The sequence below is a fragment of the Sorex araneus genome, chromosome 11, assembly GCF_027595985.1.
Source record: "Sorex araneus isolate mSorAra2 chromosome 11, mSorAra2.pri, whole genome shotgun sequence".
Classification (NCBI taxonomy): domain Eukaryota; kingdom Metazoa; phylum Chordata; class Mammalia; order Eulipotyphla; family Soricidae; genus Sorex; species Sorex araneus.
This window is the reverse complement of record NC_073312.1, coordinates 50,261,520-50,279,377: the sequence shown is the minus strand read 5'-3', so window position 1 is coordinate 50,279,377 and position 17,858 is coordinate 50,261,520.

Below are 17,858 nucleotides of genomic sequence, written 5' to 3'. Positions count from 1 at the left end.
GTGATATGATTCCTCACAGGCTGGAGCGATAGCAGCAGGTAGGGCGCTTGCTTTGCACACAGCCAGCCCAGGTTCAATTCCTCTGCCCCTCTTGGAGAGCCCAGCAAGCTACCGAGAGTATCTAGCCCTCACAGCAGAGCCTGGCAAGCTACCCGTGGCGTATTCAGTATGCCAAAAACCAGTATAACAACAATAACAACAAGTCTCACAATGGAGACATTACCGGTGCCCACTCAAGCAAATCGATGGCAAATCGAGCAATGGAATGACAGTGACAGTGACAGTGATGTTTCCTCACACCCTAACCTTCAGTCATATCTAATACTTTGTAGACCCCAAGAATCCTCTCTTTCCTAGGGCCAGAGAGAGAGCACAGCCATGACACATATGGTAGGGACAGCGGTAGAACATAGAGACCTCCTCCTCTCCCTTTCCCTGCCCTGCTTTCCCCCTTCTTCCTTTTACTTCCTCTTTCTACTGCTTCCTTCTCCCTTCTACTGCCTCCTTTGACTCTTTTTTTTCTTGAGTGGAGAAAGAGCAGTGCTAAGGACCAAACCTAAGACCTATCATGGTCAAGGCATGTGTTCAAGCACTGAACGACCTCTCTGGCCCTTAAGGGAAACGGGGTTCTTTTTGGGCACTAAAGAAAATGTCCTGGACTTGAATTCATTGTGTGTCAGGATTGTTGTACTGTGTATCATCAAATAAGCAGACCAAAAATCTCTGAAAAGGGAGCCAGAAAAGTGTGAATTGTGTGGGGTGTGAATTCCGTGTGAGAAAGCTGCGGGAAGAGAAAGACAGGTCTGAACACAACGGGATTAAAGAAATCTGAGCTATTGCAGCTCCCCATCAGCCTGGGCTCTGGAAAAGGAAGTTTCACATTTCACATTTTCAAACCAAGCTTTCTGGTTTCTGTTTCGATTTCCCATTCCTTCTCAAGAGTTTACTTGGCAGCAGAACTGTTTTCTGTTTATTTTATCATAGAACAGGAGACCATGGAATCTAGCTTGGAAGGAAGTGATGGATGGAGCCAGCCCTGAGCTGGGCAGGTCAGGAAACATTTCTGGTAGACATCCAGCAGATACGGGAGTCGCTGTTGCTCTCTGAAAAAAACAACCAAGAAGTCAGTAGGTATGAGGGATTGTGCAGGCATGGGGCTGAGAGTCTATGTGTTCCCCATGTTGTGAACCTTGGGTTTTAATGATTTGAGTGTGTTTGTGTTGTGTTATTTTAACTTTGGTTATAATTAAGGAGCGTATAATTACTCTACTATACACCTATGTCACATTTTAAAGCAATGAAGTTGTGCTTAGGTTTTGAAACTATCTTAAATGCTTTCTGTACCTTGTCCACTAATTCACAAATTTCTATTGGAGTTCAGTAATATTGGCATTTAAATAGTGATGTGGAGTCAGGGCAGGGGAGCAAGAGATAGTACAGCAGTAAAGGTACATGCCTAGCATGCTTCTGACAAGGGTTTGACTCCTGGCACAACATTGTCCTCTGAGCATTACAGGGTGCAGTCAATGTAACTCTGAATACCACAGGGTATTCTGAATGCTGAATGCCTCAGTACCACACAGGGTCCAACTAGTATTCCATCCTTGAACCTTTGCACTGAACTGCTATCGTTGACCAAGAATTGTCAGTGGGGTCCCTGGGCCTTCTGAGCACTGTTTTGGAGATACTCATCTAAAAACGAAAGAGAAAATAAAATAATGGACTAGAGAGAGAGAACAGAGGTTAAGGTACTTGTCTTTCTATATAGCTGATCCTGGTTCAATCCCTGGCACCAAATATGGTTCTCTAAACATCACCAGGGATTATAGCTCAGCAGAGAAACAATTATAGTCCCTGAGCCCTGTTGGCTACGACCCAACCCCTTTGCCCCAAATAAACACTTAATAAAGTGATCAGTGGTTTACACACACACACACACACACACACACACACACACACACACACACACACTCTCTCTCTCTCTCTTATAACACAGTCAGAATAGATATTAAACAATCTCTTTAATATTAAAGTAGAGAGGAAGTTGGAGTCTGCAAGAGGATCTTGGTTCCGCTGCAAACCCTGGAATTATGAAAATGAATGTCAATTGTGTGTTCCAGCCAGTTGTATAGCACTGAACCAACCTCATAATTAATATTAAAGTAGAGAGGGAGCTGGGTTCTGCCACAGGATCTTGATTCTGCTGTAAACTCTGGGACTATGAAAGTGTGGATAGATAGATAGATAGATAGATAGATAGATAGATAGATAGATAGATAGATAGATAGATTGTTATGTCACAGGAAGGGAGTTTCACTCACACACTGACCAGACCAGATGCAAGGATGCAAAAGCAAGGCCCCTTTATTGCTAGCTCAAGCTAGGGTCCAAGTCTCATCCAAGTGGAGTCTTGCCCAGGACCCCAACTCCGAATTCTAAGCAGTTTGTATAGGGTTTGGTTACATAACAGCATTTTTTCTAGGAACTGGAAGTATGTTTCCAATTCTGGTCCCTGTCCAGTCCTGTGACTCCCAGGAACCAACAATATGTTTCCAATTTTTGATCTTTGTCCAGTCCCGTGACTCCACTCCTGAGGCCCTCTCTACTTGGCTGGGTGCCACTGACCATGTGCCCTGTACTGATAGGCTGTTGCCACAGGGCGGTTTATCTGCCCAGATGACATGTTTTCTGAGAAGTCGGGACTTTCTGATGGGGAAACTGAAACTTAGGCCTACTGAGGCCTACAAGAGAGAGGGAGAGAGACAGAGAGAGAGGGAGGGGGGTAGGAAGAGGGGGAGTTTCCAGAATCTCTTAGTGGAACCTATTTGGAACAAAACAGACTCCAGTTTTTCTCTTTCTCTAATGATAAAACTTTTCCCCCCAATTTTGCATTAAGGCACCATGGTTTTCAATACTGTTAATGATCGATTTTTGTGTAAACAACGTTTTAACACCACAACCTACACCAGAGTGTACACATCCCTCCACCATTGTCCCAAGACCCACTTCAGTCTGCCCCTGCTTCCTTTGGTATGTTCAGTTCTGAAGACCAGCTCTCAGGGTCATTTGTCTTTGGGCATTTGTTATTCCCTTACTATGTTTATATCTCACATATGAGAGCTTGTTCTGTATCTGTACCTCCTTCTCACTTCACTTATCTTGATACCACTGTATTTCGGTCACATTGTGGCAAATTGCATTGGCCAAGCAAACAAGACAAAATAAACAAACAGAGCTTATTCAAATTAACATGCATCTTAACCTCACAAGAAATGATGACTAGAATAAAAGATACCTATTGCTTCTCGGCCTTTTGGCTAAGATCAAGTGTAGAATAAAAGATACCTTACATTAGGAGAAAATATTTGCTCACTACTCAAGTAAAGAGTTAAAAATCAAGATGTATAGAACACCTGTAAAACTAATTTTTTAGTGGGGAGAAGAGATTAACAGAAACTTCCCTAAAGAAGATATGCAGATAGCCAATTGATACATTAAAAAAGTCTCTACATCACTGATCATCAGGGAAATGCAACTCAAAACAACACTGAGATATCACCACACCAGTGAAGCTGGAATACATAGAAAAGAACCAGAAAGACAGTTCCATAGGAGAAATAAACCTTCATTCAATGTTGGTGGGAATGTTGACTACTTCATACTATTTGAAAAATGTTGGAAATTGTACCCTAAACAATAACCCTACGGTTGAGATACTCTAGGTTAGTTCACAGTAAGGGTAACAAATGTGTGCCCTGGCAAGAATAGAATAGGATATTACCATGAGTTTGATACTATATTTCAAAAGTGTTTGTTGATTGGTATTACCCCATGGCTATGGTTATGTAAATATCACAGCTCTTGCTCTTAATGTACCTACTAAGTGTTCTTAATGTATATGTTAATAAAAAAAAATGGCTGGTGTATCAGGAGCCGGAGTGGGGGGACAAAATTTGTGTTCAATAATTGGCCAGACTATTTCTTTTTTTCTTTTTTTTTTTTTTTGGTCGCAGGACATTTATTTTCTTTTTTTTTTTTTTAATTTTTTATTGTGGAAAGTTACAAAGTTACAAAGTTTTCAGGTTTAAATCTCAGTTATACAATGCTCGAATACCCATCCCTTCACCAGTGCTCATATTCCACCACCAAGAATCCCAGTATAGCTCCACCCCGCCCCCTCACACCCCAAACACCCCCACGCCCCTAGCCCCCCCACCCTAAGCCCCCCCCCCGCCTGTGTAACTAATAAATTTCACTTTACTTTCACTTTGATTGCATACAATATTTCAACAAAACTCACTATTATTGTTTGGAGAGTCTCTCCCCTAAAGTCAGACCTGCTGAAAAGGAAGCATTAGGTAATTTGTTTTCCATTGCTGAGGATGAAGAAGTGTGAGGTCGAGTGACCACACTTAGCGGCCTCTCAGTTTTGGGTTTCTGTAATTTAGTATTTTAGTAACTAAGTCCAGAGAGATATCTGCCAGAAGTTACATCGTTGCCAACTTGTACTTCTCAGTTACATTATATTCCACATATGAGTGCAATCTTTCTATGTCTGTCTCTTTCTTTCTGACTCATTTCACTCAACATGATACTTTCCATGTTGATCCACTTGTATGCAAATTTCATGACTTCATGTTTCCTGACAGCTACATAATATTCCATTGTGTAAATATACCAGAGTTTCTTTAGCCAATCATCTGTTTTCGGGCACTCTGGTTTTTTCCATATTGTGGCTATTGTGAACAGAGCGGCAATGAACATGGAAATGCAGATGTCATCTCTACTATACCTTTTTGCCTCTCCGGGATATATTCCCAGGAGTGGTATTGCTGGGTCAAATGGGAGCTCAATTTCTAACTTTTTGAGAATCGTCCATATTGTTTTCCAAAAGGGCTGAACCAGTCGGCATTCCCACCAGCAGTGAAGGAGAGTCCCTTTCTCCCCACATCCACGCCAACACCGGTTGCTTTTGTTTTTGGGGATGTGGGCCAGTCTCTGTGGTGTGAGATGATATCTCATTGTTGTTTTGATCTGCATTTCCCTGATGATTAGTGATGTTGAACATTTTCTCATGTGCCTCTTAGCCATTCGGATTTCTTCTTTGGAAAAGTCTCTGTTCATTTCATCAGCCCATTTTTTGATCGGGTTGGCAGTTTTCTTCTTGTGGAGTTCAACCAGTGCATTGTATATCCTTGTTATCAACCCTTTATCGGATGGGTACTGCATAAATATCCTTTCCCATTCTGTAGACTGTCTTTGTATTTTGGTCACTGTTTCTTTTGAGTTGCAGAAGCTCCTTAGTTTGAGATAGTCCCATTTATTTATCTTTGTTTTCACTAGCTTAGCCAGTGGCATGTCAGCTTTGAAGATACCTTTGGCTTCAATGTCGTGGAGGGTTTTGCCGACCTTATCTTCAATGTACCTTAGGGATTCTGGTCTGATGTTGAGGTCTTTAATCCAGTTTGATCTGATTTTTGTACATGGTGATAGATGGAGGTCTAAGCCCATTTTTTTGCATGTAGCCGTCCAGTTTTGCCAGCACAATTTGTTAAACATGCTTTCCTTGCTCCACTTCACATTTCTTGCTCCCTTATCAAAGATTAGATGATCATATATTTGGGGGTGTATGTCAGAGTATTCAACCCTGTTCCATTGGTCTGCCGCTCTGCCTTTGTTCCAGTACCATGCTGTTTTAATGACTACCGCTTTGTAGTAGAGTTGGAAGTTGGGGAGGTTGATTCCTCCCATTTTCTTTTTCCCAAGGATTGCTTTAGCTATTCGTGGGGGCTTATTGTTCCATATGAATTTCAGGAGCGCTTGCTCCATTTCTTTGAAGAATGTCAAGGGTATCCCTATAGGGATCGCATTGAATTTGTACAATGCTTTGGGAAGAATTGCCATTTTGACAATATTAATTCTTCCAATCCATGAGCAGGGGATGTCTTTCCATTTCCTCGTGTCCTCTTTTATTTCCTGAAGTAGTGTTTTATAGTTTTCATTATACAAGTCCTTTACCTCCTTTGTTAAGCTGATTCCGAGGTATTTGATTTTTTGAGGCGCAATTGTGAATGGGATTGCTTTTCTCAGGTCACTTTCTTCTCTCTCATTATTTGCATATAGGAAAGCCATGGACTTTTGGGTATTGATTCTATAGCCTGCAACTTTACTGTACGAGTCTATTGTTTCTAGGAGTTTCTTGGTAGAGGTTTTAGGGTTCTCTAAGTATAGTATCATATCATCTGCGAATAGTGAGAGCTTGATTTCTTCCTTTCCTACCTGAATGCCCTTAATGTCTTTTTCTTGCCTAATCGCTATTGCAAGTACTTCCAGTACTATATTGAACAGAAGTGGAGAGAGTGGGCATCCTTGTCTCGTCCCTGTTCTCAGAGGGAAGGCTCTTAGTTTTTCCCCATTGAGGACAATGCTTGCCATCAGACTATTTCTTTATTTCAGGTTGCAACCTGAACATGACACAATTTCCACCTGCCTTATTCTTTGAGACTGACCCTACTGGACAGAGAAGTCAAAGATGCCCAAACTATTGACTTTATTGTGGTAAGTTGCCAGAGGAAAATAATATGGACACATCCCCAAAAACTAAGAATTGAGATTCCATATAACCCAGAAATTCTACTCCTTGGCTTCAAGAGCCCCCAAACACTATTTTTAAAAAAAGACACTTGAACCTTAGTTCATTGTATTCATTGTGTATAGTACTATAGGTTCATTGTAGCACTATACAAAATAGCCAAGATCTGGAAATATTCCAAGTGTCCAAGAATAATAGATGGTGGGATTAAACAAAAATTGTGAGACACACACACAAATACACATCTACTTTTACTCAGCTTAAGAAAAGATGAAATTATGCCATTGTAAAAAATAATTTGGGATAATACCAGCAATATTCAGGGATTATTTCTGGTTCTGTGCTCAAGAATTATTCTTGGTGGTGCTTGAGGAACCATATGGGGTTCTGGGGATCAAACCTGGATTGGCAGCATGAAAGATAAGAGCCTTACTGCTATATTTCTCTACTCTGTTTTTTGATGAGGTGCTCCCAAGGTGCTCCCAACACCTGTCAGGTGCTAGTTTTCCACTTAACATTTTTTTAAATGATAAGTTAGCACCCTTTAAGGCCAGAGAAATAGTATGGTAGTAAGGCTCTTATCCTGCACATGGTCAATCTTGATTCAATCCTCAGAACCACATATGAACCCCTGAGAATCCCTAGGAATGATATTTGAGTGCAGAGCCAGGAGGAAGTCCTGGGCACCACCAGGTGTGGCCTCCATAAAATATATCTCTAGGTGTGGCCATGTAGGTCCCCAGGTATCCACATAACCAGGTATGACCTGGATATTCACAACACCACAGGAACTGGCAGCGCCACATCATCGGGTTCTTGCACTGAACTGTCAACTGTCAATTATTGGCAGATCATTGCTTGTAGGGTTCCAGACTCATCTTCTTCATGAAGGTTACAAAAGAATATCCACCCTCTGATTTCTCTTCAACCACAATTACAGAATATCAGCACCCTGTCCTCTTTTATAGAAGATTAGAAAAGATACAGGAAGATGGTCTCTGCTGTTGTTATAAGAACATCCCACATTGCAGCACTAGATTTGAACATTCCTCTTAACCAGTCAACCAAACAAAATTCCATACAAACCACCCAAACTTACTTAGAACACTTCTTTGTTTAAATATTTTAAAATTCCCCCTGTGCCTTCTCCCTGTTTCAACCATTGTTTGAAAGCCTGGTGGTTTTGAACCCGAATCATAATCCTTTTGTCCAATAAAAGTTTTCTTAATTGCATCATTTCTAAGTTGACATCTCATTATACTCCCACTCTCTCATCCACCTTTCTTCTCCTTCATGTATGAATCAGAGGTTTAATTCTAAGAAAGAAAATTAATATCATTAGGTCTTCAAGGCTTCTGTAAGAGTTAGGAGAATGATGAATAAATCTCTTGAAGTTGTGAAAGAATACTGGGTTGAGTTCAAGTTCATCCCCTCTACAATGCAGTAGAAATAAGACTTACTTCTCCCATCCTTCAGCTTTTACAATCTATTTTATTTTTCCTTTTTCAAACTTTTACATACCATACTACTTTATATTAGATGAGCTGACCTTGCTAAGATACATTGGGAGACAATAGTTTTTCTTTCCCATTGTTATGTCCTTATATGCTCCCTCTCTCTTTAAACATCATTGAACCATACTCTTGCCTAATTTAATATAAAATCTTTCATTGTCACTGTCTTCCCATTGCTCATCGATTTGCTCGAGAGGGCACCAGTAACATCTCCATCGTGAGACTTGTTACTGTTTTTGACATATTGAATACGCCATGGTTAGCTTTACAGGCTCTGCCATGCAGGTGAGATACTCTCGGTAGCTTGCTGGGCTCTCTGAGAGGGGCGAAGGAATCGAACCAGGTCAGCTGCATGCAAGGCAAACGCCCTACCGCTGTGCTATCGCTCCAGCCCAGTTTAATATAAAATATCAGTAAAATTTAATATCAATTTCCCACTTAAACTTTCACCACTTCTCCATCTCATACATACCTTGGAATATAATCTAGTCTTGGGTAAGAGGAAGGGATCTGTCTTCCCTCCTCCCTGCCTTTCCCTTCCCAACATATCTCCAATTTCTGCTCTTGGTTAACATTCTCCAAGCTAAAATCAGAAGAGACAATAGAAAAGGGATTCTTCCTTTCTTCTTTCCTTCCATAGAGCCTTCCTTCCTCTTTATTTTCTTCTTTTCTTTCCTTCTTTCTTTCTTATCTTTCTTTCATGGGACTGGTGCTAAGGACTTGGAATACTCAATGGGCAAGTATTAAGTTGCTACCTCTCATTAGTACACACCATCCAAAATGAGCTTCCCAAAACAAAAATTCAGGGCACATGATCTGAAAGTAGCAATCCGTCATGCAGGCAGAGACATTAACTAAATGGGACTCAGTCTCTCCTCATCCTTCCCACAAAGACCTCAGTTTAACCCTGGATTCTGTTCATCAGCTATCAGCTAGCCACTGTTTCTTTATTCTCCCTTTGTACTTTTTGGAATCTTTCCCGGTTTCTAAACTCTCCTGTAATAAGCAAAGGGAAGAGGAATCTCAATAGCATTTTTCCTCTATGAATCACAGTCCTTCCCTGTATGCCTTGACAGTTTCATTTCTCCATTTGGTTGGTGTTTCAACCTTTAGTCTTGCTATATGAAGAGTGCCCCAGGATACACCCATTGACATCACCCGGGAATATGTAAGAAATGGAAAACAAAGGTTGGAGAGATAGTAAAGCAGGTAGGGTGCTTTCCTTACAAGCTATCAACGCAGGTTCAATCCCTAGCACCTTATATGGCCTTCCAAGTACTACCGGGAGTAATTTTTGAGCACAGAAATAGGAATAAGCCCCAAGAACCCCTGGAGGTTCCCCCCCAAAAAAAATCAGTGAACAAACATGCACAGAAAATTATAATTAATCAAAAATTGTCTGAAAAGTGTACATTTGTTTAAAAGAAGGGTCTGGGGGGTATTTATTGAGATACTGTGATTTACAAAGTTCTTCACAACATAACAACACAACAGAATGTTTCAGGCATACATTGCAACATCAGTCCCACCAACAATGTCCCCTTCCCTCCACCAATATCTCCAGATTCCCACCCCACCAAACAAAATTCCAAACAAACGACTCAAACTTACTTAGAACACTTCTTTGTCTAAATCTTTTAATACTCTCCCTATACCTTCTCCCTGTTTTAAACATGGCTCAGGAAAGCCTGCTGGTTGTATACCTAAATCCTAATACTTATTGTCCAATAAAGATTTAATTGTATTACTTGGGAGGCATATACATTTTATATACATTTTTATGTTAGTTAGTCCAAAAAAAACTTAAAGGAATGGAAAATAGAATTACAAAAAAATAATAAGTCAATTTGTGATGATGAATTGCTCTGTTTTTTAACCTTTCTTTCTTTCTTTCTTTCTTTCTTTCTTTCTTTCTTTCTTTCTTTCTTTCTTTCTTTCTTTCTTTCTTTCTTTCTTTCTTTCTTTTGCTTTTTGGGTCACACCCGGCAATGCACAGGGGTCACTCCTGGCTCTCCACTCAGGAATTACACCTGGAGGTGCTCAGGGGACCATATGGGATGATGGGAATCGAACCTGGATTGGCCGCATGCAAGGCAAACGCCCTACCTGCTGTGCTATCGCTCCAGCCCCCAACCTGTCTTACTCTAGTAGAGAAGAGCCATATGCACTGCGAGTGAGAGCCACACTCAGTGCCACACCATGGGAGCTCTCTCAGTGGAGTTCTTTCAATACTTCTTGAAAAACTGGTTTCAAGGCTATGAATTTCCTGAGCTGTTGACTGTCCATGAAAATCTGCATAGTTACTTCAAATCTGAATGATAATCTAGCTGGATATTTTTGTGAAGTTCATTACATTAAGTTTTTGTACTATATCCCTCTTCTGGCTAGTAGAGTTTCATCTGATAGATCTGCTGTACATTAATGGGCTTTCCTTTATCCGTAACTTCCTTTTTCTACTGAATGCGGAATATTACTGTATCCAATATTCTGTCAATATCTTATTTTTTCCATTTTAAATATTACATGTCTTTGAGTTTTCCTAAATGGGTCTGCTTTCACTGGGACCCTTCTGGCCTCTTGGCTCTCCGTGCCTATAATCCTCAACTCTGGGAAGTTCTTACCCATGATTTTTTTAAAACCTATGCTTCGTTCATATAAAAATCAGTAATAAACATTATGAGTGAACATAATGGAAACACATAGAAATCATTGTCTATGGGACTATGCAAATATAGCAAGCTATTGCAATCAAAAAGTACTTACAAAGCAAACTTCCCAATTCAACATGTCATCTGCTGTTTAGATGACCAACTGCTTGATCAGCATTAGAAGCAAAAATTAGAACTCAGAATTAGAGAAGCAAATAAATGTTGCCACTTGGTAACACATTCTATACATCATAGTATATAATGTGGTACTTCACAAAACATATAATAGACATACAATATTTTGTCATTTGGCTGATTTGTATTATTCTTATGTTTAGATTTTGAATAAAAATGGCCAAGTCTTTTCTGTGTGTGCAAGGAAGACAGAGGAACTAATATCTATTTTTTAAAATGCCACATCAGCCTGAATGAAACTAGCTAACTCATGCTGTCACAGTCCGTTTAGCAAAAGATGTTGTATATTGTCCTTAGATGAATTTCTTTTCATTCACATTTTTTTGGTTTTTGTTTGGGGGGTCACACCCAGAAGTGCTCAGTGTTTACTCCTGGATCTGTATTCAGGGATCTCTCCTGGAAATGCTCAGGAGACAATACAGGTCAGCCAAGCAAGGCAAACGCTCTACCTGCTGTACTATCTCTTCAGCCCCCTTAGATGAATTTTGTTGTTGTTGTTTGGTTTTGGTTTAGGGCCACACTTGTCAGTGCTCAGGGTTTACTCCTGGCTCTGTGTTCAGGGATTGCTCGAGTCGGGCTTAGGGGACCACATGGAGTGCTAGGGATCAACTGGGCCTGCAGAGTCAGTGCAAGGCAAGTACCCTACCTGCCATATTAAGTCTCTGGCCCCAGGTGAGTTTTTAAGAAATCTAATAATTAAAACAGGAAAAAAAAGGGGTTGGAGAGAGAGTGTGGCACAGTGAGTAATGTGCTTGCTTTAGTATGCATCCAACCTGGATTCAATCCCCAGAACCCCATATGGACCTGCTCAGGTACCATCAGGAGTGAGCCCCGAATGCAGAGCCAGGAGTAAGTCCTGAGCACTACTGTATGTGGGAAAATACCAAAAAAAGTGGGGGCTGGGATGAGGTGAGGTGAAAAAGAAAACGATTTTTAATATAGAAAATATGAAACAGATTGAGTAGAGGGAAAAAAACTATCTTTATGGTAACCCTAATAGCTAATTATTTTAGCTTTGTCTTTTATATTTATTCAAGCTTGTTTACTTTTGTTTTAGGGGGGCTACACCTGGCAGTTACTTCTGTCTCTGAACTCAGAAATCACTCCTGGCAATGCTTAGGGGATCATATAGGATGCTGGGGATAGAACCCAAGTCAGTCGCAGGCATTGTACTATTACCCATTGTACTATCTCTCTAGCCCAAGCATGCTTACTTTTATAATTATTTAAGCTTGTAAAGCTTCTTGAATATATCGAATGTCTATTGGAGACATTCTTTATCTCTTCAAATATTGCTTATAGCCTCATTTTATCTCTTCTACTCTTTGGTTTTCCATTAAACATATGATTGATCTTGTTACTAGATGAATCACTCTCAAGCTTTTCTTTCTGTGGTTCTCATTCTTTGATTTCTCTCCTTGCTTTGATCTAATTGTCAAAGTCATCTATTGATTTGTCTTTTTACATTGTCACTTCTACTCCCATTTTTTGTTTTTTGTTTTTTTTTTTTTGCTTTTTGGGTCACACCTGGCGATGCACAGGGGTTACTCCTGGCTCTGCACTCAGGAATTACCCCCGGCCGTGCTCAGGGGACCATATGGGATGCTGGGATTCGAACCCGGATCGGCCACGTGCAAGGCAAACGCCCTACCCGCTGTGCTGTCTCTCCAGCCCCTCTACTCCCATTTTTTGTAAGCAACTACCCTACATCTTTCCTTTCAAGAATACTTTACTTGCACGTATTCACCTTCAAATAAATAGGTTGTCCCTTCTTCCACTGGAAAATCCTTTAACAAGTCCCTCTTCCAAAACCTAACTAATCCTCAGTATTCCCTCGAAAACATGTTGACTAAACTTACACTTTTGAAAACCATGGACATGAAAAGGATGGAAGAACTAAATCCTTACATTATTGTCACAGTGTAGAAAATAATAGTTGTGACCTCCAAAAAAGAACACTATAAAAATGAAACACAGAACGGACAAAATTTAGAGAGGTTGCAGCCAAAAATGTGCAGTGTCTGCCATAACTCCTTCAAACTCTGCTGCCAGAATTCTGAGAACTGAAGCTAGAACTTTTGAACTGGAGATTTTAATGGGGTGAGGTGGGCAGACAGGCACTCAGTCCTCTACACAACCCTTCCACTGTGCCCACTGCAGCAGTTAAGAGTGTCAATTCATTGGCAAACTGCCATCTAGAAAGCAAGGCCTGATTTGATTTGAACTTTCCTAAGAAGTCAATCAAATGTTTCACATGGTGGAAGTGAAGATGGAGAAGGTCAAAGGAGGAAGCAGTGCTTCATGGAACACACACTGAGTCAGGCAGTAGGTGACCCGGGTAGGCCAGTGCTTGGCTGGCAGATCCAGCAGTCCTTCGATTTGTCCCCCAGGCAGTTGTTGCCCGGAAGTACGACCAGTCACAGAGTGTGTCCACTCCTAAGGAGATATGCTCAAGTTTCTGCTGTTCTCAGGTTTTTAGAAGTAAAACACAAGCCAAAAAGGGAAATATCTGCATCAGACAACTGGTAAACAAGCTATATCATAAGATCTTGATTAGGAAATAAAGGGAATTTTGAAAAAACACTTTTGACCCTTTTCAGCTGGAGCTTTCTACTCATTCACTCGTGACTGACCCTCTCTATTGCTATTGCAACCTGATCCTGGGACCATGATCAGATTGTGGTATTTGGGACTTCCTGGAGGAACAAAAGGTTACTTCTCTGGGAATGAACTCCCATGAAATTTTCTTCTTCCTTGAGCACATATAAATCAGAACAATTTTATCTATTAGGGAAGCAGGTGCTATTATAAGAAGCAGTGCCTAATGCTCTCATCCTAGAAATCATAAATATGTTTCATTCTTCAGATTTCTAAGTAGAAAAAACATTGGGTTTCTAGAGGCAATGACTCAGTGAGGCCAAACCGAGGTCTGTAAAGCGTGGGGGATTGTATTCGCCTGACTTAACAGTTTCCCAGAATCCCCTTTTCTGTGGGTTTCCCACTGGGATGTGTTAAGACATTTTGCATGTGATTTGGACGGGGGGGGGGGGGGGGAAGGGGGAGGGAGGAAAGAAGCAATCACTGTGCTTTTGCTGCTTGAAAGGTGAATGCAGGTGGCATGGTATCCTTAATCCTGGATCAGGTATGCATTTAGATCCTTGAAGAAGACCTCCATGTCATCTTCAGGACCTCCTGGTCACCAGTGTCATGAACATTGACAGTGGTAGCAACTGACTTGGACTCCAGTCTGCTGTTGTGAGGCTGCAGCCCATGCTGGCATTCTGGTCTGTCTTACCTGCCCACATTACATCCATCTCTGGTCTCTATAACCTGCCTGTGACTTTATACTCCACTATCAGATGGGAAGATGAGAGCTTCACAGAGGTTTCCAGTCAGTTCCGCAGTGACACAATTTGAACATTTTTAAGAAATATGGAGCTATAGCTTCTGGTGGCTTTGATTCTCCTGTATTTTGAGACATAATAAACCTAGAAACTAAGAGATAATAGTTTAACTTCTGATACAGACGTATAATACACACAAAGACACATTGTGTGTGTGTTCACAAAATAAGTGGGCACTGGGAATATGCGTGTGTTCAGTGGCTAAGAGCCGCCTCCCATCCACCCCATGCCTCCTCAGAAGAGAGACAGAGAGACAGGGAGACGGGGGACCACAGCCTGATGGTGGAAATGGCCCATTTATTGCAGAATTGCTAGCATACTTATAGAACATCTGAGAGGGGTTGAGGTATAGGACATAGGTGTGATTGATCATATACAGAGATAAAACATTTGACAGAGTCACTTCTCTTGGGGAGATTAACTCAAGGAGGTACTCTGTCTCCAGGGACATCTATATAGCTTTTGTCTTTCCATCTAGCTGTATATTTTTAAAAATTAAGTTTACTTTCTATCAATTTTTGCAGTTGTTTGGATAAACACAATAGGAGACAAAGATCCGAAAACTGGGCCCTGAAAGGAAGCAAGGTTTTTACCGTAAATCCCAGACTAAGTCCTCAGGCCAGTTCAGCTGTCCTTCCCCAGGCGGGGGCGGGGGGGGCCCTCTCTTAAGTCATAACAGCTTGCATCAAAATCATGTATTTATGCTTTCTAGACTGTACCATTTCAATGCCAGGTAGCTTTGCCACTCACCCTGGGTCTATCCCAGTCCCACAGCAGGACCTCCCTTTTGGGGTGTTAGGAACTACAGCAACTGAAGCCTGAGTCAAGTAATTATGACCAAGTAATTATGCCCAGGAGTAGATAGATTTCAGAGTCAATCAACTCTCAAATATTAGGAGCATAGCATTAATGGTCTTTCTGTGTTTAACCAAAGAACACTGCTCTATAGTAAAGTGTATAAAGGCTATAGGGGAAATAGAAAAGCAGGTACGAATACACAACACTTCAAATACAAAGCACTACAAATACAAAGTCCAGAATTACCAGAAAGTTTTGGCTTAGAAGTAATCAAGACTGACCTGGGGAACTGAGAAAAAGAGAGGTAAAACACAAAGGAGAGGTTAAAGGTAAACTTTAAACGAGGGATGCTAACAAGAGCACAGTAAGCTTTCCTCGAAGGAGGAAAATAAGAAATTCACTGATGAAGCCTAAAACAGTTAGTTAGGGTTAATATCCAACACACACACATACACACACACACAGAGGAAAATAATGAATGAATGAATGAATGAATGAATTACTTTCTGCCTCTCCCCAACCCAATCACATCTCTACCATGATCATCACTGGTTGTTTTGGTTTCCAGTATTTAAAAACAACCAGGGATGGGGTTGTAACTCAGAGTTAGAGCACATGCATTGTGTCTTGTGTATGTGAGGCTCTGGGTTAAATTACTAATACCACAAAAATAAAGAAATAAACAACAATTAACTATTGATTGTTCTTTTTTTATTTTATTAGGGAAATTCAGGGGAAATCAACTGAGAATATTTGTTTTTCTCCATCCATCCATCTAACAACCCATCAATTTTTATTGATGCTTTAATTTTTTAAGTTGTTCAGTCACTATTCATTATATGCCTACTATGCAGCAAACGCTGTTCTATACTGCTAATTTCTGAATAGAGTACATAGTCCTTAACTATGTTCCAGAAATCTAGTTGTATGTCTTGATGTATTAGACATTTATTATCTCCGTAGTAAACAAAGCACAACTGGCAATTTGAATATTTCCAGTCTTTTTTTCTTCTACACAAATAACAGCGCCTCTGGGAGCATGGCCCCCTTGTTTTCCAACTTGTTGAGTTGCTGCTTTTTCATTTTCAGTGCTACTCTCTCTTTCGTATCAGCATTCTTGAGGTCTGTCCCTTCAAGCCCAGGGTGCTATGGACATGTGGGGAACAGAGGTGGCAGAGTGAACCCCTGAAAGCCCACTACACAGTCTCCTTTCTTTCCTGGCGTCTCTCCCAGTCCTTGGTCTGAATAAGCTCTTTCTGTGACTCAGGCTGGGGCCACGAGTCTCAGTGAGACCAGCCAGAATGAAAGTAGGAGAAAGGGCTCGGGTTCCTCCATGCCATGGAAGGTTCTGTTTCCTTCTCCTGGGAAACAGGAGTGAGCATGGCTTCACTTTCCCGGTTCTGATGAAGTCATACAGAAACTATCACTCTCCTTATTTAAGAGTTTTGATTGGCCAGCAGGACCACAGATAAACTTACTCCAAAAGCTTAAAGTCCAACTTAAGGACAGCTGGGATCTGAGTCAGTGTGCTGGAAATCTGCCAATTAGAGCTGTGAGATAAGTTTCTCTCTCGCTCTGTTTGTCTCTCTGTCTCTGTCTCTCTCTCTGTGCTTCCCTCCACCCCCTCCCTCTGTCTCTATTCCCCTGTGTCAGGGAGTGCTCAGGTAATGAACACACCATCATTTAACAGAAGCAACATTGATTAACAGCTTACAGTGAGTCAGGTACTATCCTTGGACTTTCCTTGTATAAAATAGCATGGTTATCTCATGTCACCGTATAGCAGACTTAGGCCACTAGAAGCAAAGGGAGAGAGTGGTTTGGTAACTTTCCAAATCAACACTGTTAGAAACTTGCCTTACTTTTCTTTCAGAGCTGGAACTAACTAATCATTAATATCAAGTTAGTTCGAAATAAGAAAAAAAAAATTAATGGTACATTACTAGAAGTAGAGCAGCCCCAGTTGGGAGGTGACTGTGTTCTAAGCTCCCTGGTCATGAGTGTCTGTTCACTGTAAGGCATACATGGAGGCTCCAGGGCTTGAAGGATGAACCCGTGACCATTCTTACAAGCCTTCCTGTTCCTGTGTGTCCTCTTCCTTCCTCTTAGCACACTGGGAGCCAATCTCCAACAGATTTAGTCAAAGGGACTGTGCTCTAGAAGAGGGAGGATGGTGTGTGGGAGATCCTGAGAACCCCGTGGGTCAGGGAGAGTTTTAGAGGATCTGGCACTCGCTTTCCTACCTGCGTGGGGAGGAGAGATGGGAGGGAGAAGGCTCTCTAGGGAGGACTTCAGGTTTCCCAGGACACTGGGAGGAGCCCTGCTAAGCCCCTGTGCCGGAGAGCAGGGTTCCAGCCAGACCACAAGGGCAAAGGCAAGTAGAAAATTGGAAAGCTCTGTCTCTCTTCTGAGAAAAGTCTTTGAGCTGAACTCTGCAAAATGGTATCTTAAGTTATTTTGACGTTGCACCTTCAAAAGAAGCACAAAGAAAGAGAACAGAGATTGTTAATACATACCACGAAGCGAACCCCACCAGGAGATCTCGTTTATAGAGTGCAGGTAAATTTTGGCTTAAAACAGAAAAGCTAGGAAAAAGTTCTAAGTGACATTAAAAAAAAAGTTTTTGAATTCTCACCAAAAAGTAGCCTACCTGCTTCTCTAGATCTGACACTACTCTGGATGTGGCCCCAAAAACTAAACAAAACAA